A 6,032-nucleotide genomic window follows, 5' to 3' on the forward strand; every position below is an offset into this window, starting at 1 on the left:
AAGTATGACCTTAGGGTGACAGTTCAGTGTCCCTCAGCTAAAGGATCCCATAAAATGATACCCTAGACTGTGGTGGTGAACCTATGGCACGCGTGCCACAGGTGGCACGCAGAGCCCTCTCTGTGGGTACGCGCACCTTTGCCCCAGTCCTAGGCCTTCAGTTTGGTTTTATAAAACCTTTTTGCTTTAGGCCTCCACCGCCGTATGCAAAAAAAATAAAAAAAGGTTCAATCAATTTTAACTTCTTGCGGGAAAAAAAAGATCTCGCAAAGTTGGAATTGATTGATTGAACTTTTTACTCCCACCCAGTCTGCCATTACCACTGCAGCCATGCCCACCCAATGGGGCACACACCAATGGGCCACACCCACCCGACAATACATAAGTAGGTTTTGGATTGCAGTTTGGGCACTCAGTCTCTAAAAGATTCACCATCGTTGCCCTAGAAAATGACAAATGTTGGGACATTAGTAGTCAAGATGGCAGCAACATGATGGTAACAAGGCTGCTGAAGCTCCAAAGAGGCTCTCCAGCCTATGCCCAACATATTCCTTTTTATCCTTCCTGATACAGGCCTTCAAAAGGAGATCCAAGATCAGATCTCTTTCTCGGTTCATTATTATGTTCCCTCACCACAACACAAACCTATTCCTAGACCTCTTTCTGTATTTCTTTGTGATATTGCTTTCCTTTCATCCTCAACCCACTGTTGAGGCAGTTTAGCCTTGCCTTTAGCTAACCCACTTTTAGAGTAGTGTTTTTCCCCTCCTTCCAGCAAAATTGGGGCTGTAGATATAATTCAGTGTTTTTCATCAGCAATAGGGTCCCTAGCAAAGTCAGATAGGATCTGCCCAGCTCCAACTAGTCACTTTGGATAGCTAAGGGCATAGCCCAGGGGTAGGCAACCCAAAACACTCAAAGAGCCACTTGGACCCGTTTCCCACCAAAAACAAAACACTGGGAGCCGCAAAACCCTTTTGATATCTAAAATGAAGATAACACTGCATATATCCTTTTTTACCTTTATTATAGGTGTGTGTATGTGTATGTGTGTGTGTGTGTGTGTATGTGTATATGTGTGTGTACACACACACACACACACACACACACACACATATATATATACACATTAAAAATAAAAGTAAAAATATGACTCTTGGGAATATCCATACTATTAAAACAATGATCACCAAGAGAATGCTTTAAGAGAATAAAATTACATACACACACAGGTAAAAAAGGATATATGCAGTGTTATCTTCATTTTAGATGTCAAAAGGGTCTCTCCCTCCCTCTCTATCTGCCCTTGGTCTGCCACTCCTCTTCCCCCACTCTCTCTCTCCCCTCTCTCTCTCTTTCTCTCTCTCTCTTTCTCCCCCCCCTCCTATCTGCTGCTCACCTGGCAAGCTTCAAGCTGTTGTCCAACAACCTCCGGGGTAGGCAACCTCGTCTCTTTTATGACTCATGGACTTCAACTCCCAGAATTCCTGAGTCAGCCTAGCTGGGCTAGCTAGCTCTCTCCTGCCCTTCCTGCTTCCTTCAGAGACGCAGCAAAGGGAGGAGCTCCGCCCAGAAAGCTTTTCAGCTCCTCGGAGAACACTGTGAGTGCACTCTCTTTTACACATACACACACACACACACACACACACAACACACACACCCAGACACACCCAGACACACACACACACACACACACACACACACACACACAGAGAGAGAGAAGCAGGGAAGTGCAATTGCCTCTCTCTGTCTCTGTCTCTCTCTGCAAAGGCAGAGGAGGCTGGGAGCCACAGGGGAAGGCTCAAAGAGCCGCATGCGGCTCCGGAGCCGCAGGTTGCCGACCTGTGGCATAGCCTCTTCCCTCCAGTTATTGGAAACTGCCCTTTGTGGTCATCTCTCCTTAGACTGCAGGACTCACTGAACCCCTGGGTTCCCCAAAGGCATCAAACCATGCATTTTTTTCCTGCATTTTCGAAAGTGTTATGAGCTCTAATGCATACCTCCAAGATCTAGTGCTTTTTTGAAAGAATGCCAAGCATTTCTTAAACATGGGATTAGGGCTCTTTTGAAAGAACAGGACTAGCACTTTCTTGTGAAAGTGTTAACTTCCACTACCCCAAATCAATTTCAGTTGGGAAAAAACTGGGGTTTATCAGCTACATACAGCTGATTCTGTCATCTCTGCCATTTCATGCTGTTGCTTCTTGCTCCATAGCTGTTTGTATGTTACATCCAGCTACAAGGAGAAAGTTGAATTTGTTGCTAACTGCCATTTATTTGCAGACAGGAAAGAACTTATTTAGTACAATATTATTGATCAGTCCCATTCACTGCTTCCTATGCCTGTTCTACACCTGAAACTTCAGGCCTGTTTTTGAATACATGTTTACTTTTCTTTCATAAGAACACTAAACCCATGTTGAGAAATAGCCCAATGGACCAGTTTCATTCAGCTGTACCTCTACATTTGTAATCTATTAATTGAGCAACCTACTGATTGATAAATACATCTGCCCACAGTTATCCATTCCCATCCCACCAAACATTATGGAAGTTATTGTTTTCCTGTCAGTAGGCAACACTTGTTAAAAGAAGCAAAACCAGGTGAATCAATTCATTGCTTTGAATAATGTGTCCTGCATGAAAACAGTAAGCACACCATCTAATAGTAGCCTCATTATTGAGACAGGGCTCAATAATAGGCTGAACAACTGTAGCTGCATATTTTACACCAGCATACTGTTTTGACTCAAAGTCTGGTGGATATCTCTTTAACTCAGCTAATTGGCTCTCTCTTTCTCTGAGCTTGGGTGTTGATCCAATCTACTCAATAGCCATTGGGACATCTTTCCAAGAGCCAAAGAACTGAGACTTATATAAGGCTGAATTTTTGAGGGTTACAGAATAAAAAAAAAAGTAGCATGTTCTTGTCATATTACTTATATTAAACTGATAAGAACAGATACTACACTTGATCTTAGCCAAAAGGCCGAGAAGCGATGTCATATTACTTATAGTAGAAGAGAAGAGAAGGAAGGAAAGGGTAGGAAGAACCAGTTCTGCCAGAATCAACTGCAACAACATAAATAACAAACTGAGCAAACAAGACAGAACTCTACAAGAAGTTAAAAAGCTTTCTTTATAATGCTTATACTAGAGGCAGATCTCAGGGGTTTCTCTGGGCAATTCAAAGAGGCAGGTGGAAGAGAGATAAAGACTGGATTCACACAGTATATGTTATCCTTTATATAAAAGGAAAAACATACTAAATAGACAATTTATTCAATTGCCATTTCGTTGTCATTGGTTGACTAACAGGCAAGGAATTAGTTTGATTATGGGATTTAAATCCAAAGCACATGACTCACAGAGGGACTGAGACACCTGATGTTGTCATACATGTTTTAAACAGATTTTGGCCAAAGGCCACATTTAATTTTTGAATAAAAAGCTGGAGATCACATGCCAAGAAGGAATGAAAGCCAGGGCAAAAACTGTGATGAATTTAATTTAAATCAATATAAATTGGAATTAAAGGCAATTGAAGTCAATGTAAAACCACATTTTTTTTTCTTCTGAATGATTAAACACTGAGGCAACTCTTAGAATGGTTCTTGACCTGAGGCCACCCCCAAGGCACTGAGAAGGGCAGATTATTTGATGCTTCAGTCTAAGGAATGTCTTTGGCAGCCATAATTACAAAAGTTCATGCCATTAGTACAGTACAGGTTATACTGACAAGGCTGCAATCAAATTTACCAGCAAATGATCATTTGGTGGAATTGTTATTTACCAACAGTGAGACATCTAGAGGAAATTCTTGACAATTCCTAACCATTTTCAGATCTAACCAATAGAACTTTTGAACTTTTTCTAAACTGCATAAATCTACCATTTTAATTATGCTGGAGTTACTTTTTTGGGTAGATGCTTCCCATCAAACTCATTTTTTTCTGTACATCATCCCTTAAGAACAGACACAGTCCTTCCTTAGTTTCCCTCAGTTACTTTAATGAAATAATGTTGAGGCTCAATCAAACCGAGTGGTCTATTAGAAACATCTATGGAAATTCCCTTTGTTTTCCTACACAGTCTTTTAAGAAGTACATATTTTGAAAGCCTCATTCAATTTCCTAGGTCTCAGTCCTCATCTTGGATTCCATCTCTGGCAAGGAGGAAGAACAAGAAACATGGTGACAGCTGGCCTTGTTTCCCTGTTGGGCTAAGCACATATCTTGATTGCAAATGCTGGGTTGAGAACAATGTTATTAAACTAATGGAAAACAGCTGCTATCTGTTATGTGCTTTGCCTCTCAGTCCTCAGGTGGGTCTGCCGGCCTTTTTTGTCTTAGTTTTTGGGCCTGATGCCCTTATTTTGGCCTTCATTCCTGGGCACTGAAATGATATCCTCTCCCTAGAAGCCCTCAGCAGAGGAAAATACCCTGCTGTATTGTTATTATATAGAGGTATAGCCCATCTTAGATCAAGATGGCATACCTAATACTTCAGCTTCCAATATAATCCTCACAAGCAGAGCTCTGTCAGGTAGACTGACTGAGGGAGACTGACTGGCCAAGTGTCCCAGTGAGCCTCCATGCTTTAGGATGAATTTGAGCCTATCGCCTTAATCCAGCATTTTAACCATTAGACCCCCCACCACTGGCTTTCTCTACTACTTTTTTCTCCAGCCAATTTGCCTCCTCCTCCCTTTTGGGTTGTGTTCATATGTCTCCTCAAGCCACCTTGGTTTACCTCTGTAGCCTGCTCCATTAGCAGCGTTCCCTGGTGGAAGGGCTGGTTGGGGCCTTGGCCTTGGAATTATGACAACAAGAGGCTCCGGGGAGATTTCTGGGAAATGTAGTCCCCAATAGAAGGAATTAAATCAGAGTGCTGGGAGTAGGATGACAGATTCGGGCAGCTCAGAAAAAAAAGGACTGGGGGGGGGAGTGAAAAGAATGAAGCTGCTACAAGGAAGAGAGACTGGACTCCTTTAGAAAGAGAGAGCAATTATCCCCCTTCAGGGGAGAGGATGGCTATATCTTGGCCTGGAGACTATATCCTAGCTGCCATGAGAGATGGATTCCATAGGCCTCTGACTGGGCCTACAGAAGACATGTTTATGAGGCAACATGATTGGTAAGGAACCATTTTGTCAAAAAAAAAAAAAAAACCCTCCGAGTTTGGGACATTTTTAGTTTGAGCAGCATTGCTCATCATAAAATTTAATGTTTTATATTGTTTTGTTGTTTGATTCTTACCTTAATGGCCATTATTTTTAATTAAAGTCTATAACTCCCTCCAGGGTATGTTGGTGTGCCTAGCCAGGTGGGTTGGTCACCTGGGAAAGGGATAGAAGGGCTCAATTGCCAGCAGCCCCTTGAGGAGGAAGCACTACACTGTTTAAATACTGCAGTGTTATTGGTAAGCAATTCATCTCTTCCCCAGTTTAATTTCTCAATTCTAGTTTGAGGATTTCTGGGGCCCCAGATGATCTGAGCAGTTAGTAGTACATTTATCTATCTAATATATAACTAAGCATAGTACAAATGGAGAATAAATATCAATGCTACTACTACTACAAAGTGCAGTCAATGATAAAATCAAAGTTGGAAATAAATAGCCTTTAGCCTAAAACGCCTATAACATACAACATTAACATCTATGTGTTAATAGATTTAAAACAAAAGTTAAGAAATTAATGGGAAAAATACTTTTTTGATGCTTTAATTAATGCCTCAAATCCCAAATCTGGTAATTATTTATGCAGGAGGAGAGGCAGCTAAGACAAGATACTCAGCAGGGACGAACTCAGGAGAACTGATGGACTTGGTCTGATATGCACATTAAATATACCAGTGTATTGATTTAACAAATTTATATAGCCGTTCATCTCACAAAAAGTGACTCTCAGTAGTGTGCAATACATTAAGTATCATAAAATTAAAAGAAAAAAGATAAAAATTCAAGATAGCAGAAGAGACAACCATCATTTAATATCATACAACATTTTGTCAGTTTACCTTGTGGTCCCA

General features: G+C 41.2%; 1 pseudogene; it reads right to left on the reverse strand.

The window, feature by feature from the left end:
* Positions 1–2,891: 2,891 nt before the first annotated feature.
* Positions 2,892–3,001, reverse strand: LOC120301340 (annotated as a pseudogene).
* Positions 3,002–6,032: the final 3,031 nt, after the last annotated feature.

The sequence above is a fragment of the Crotalus tigris genome, unplaced genomic scaffold, assembly GCF_016545835.1.
Source record: "Crotalus tigris isolate CLP2741 ecotype Arizona unplaced genomic scaffold, ASM1654583v1 scf7180000024376.1991246, whole genome shotgun sequence".
NCBI lineage: Eukaryota > Metazoa > Chordata > Lepidosauria > Squamata > Viperidae > Crotalus > Crotalus tigris.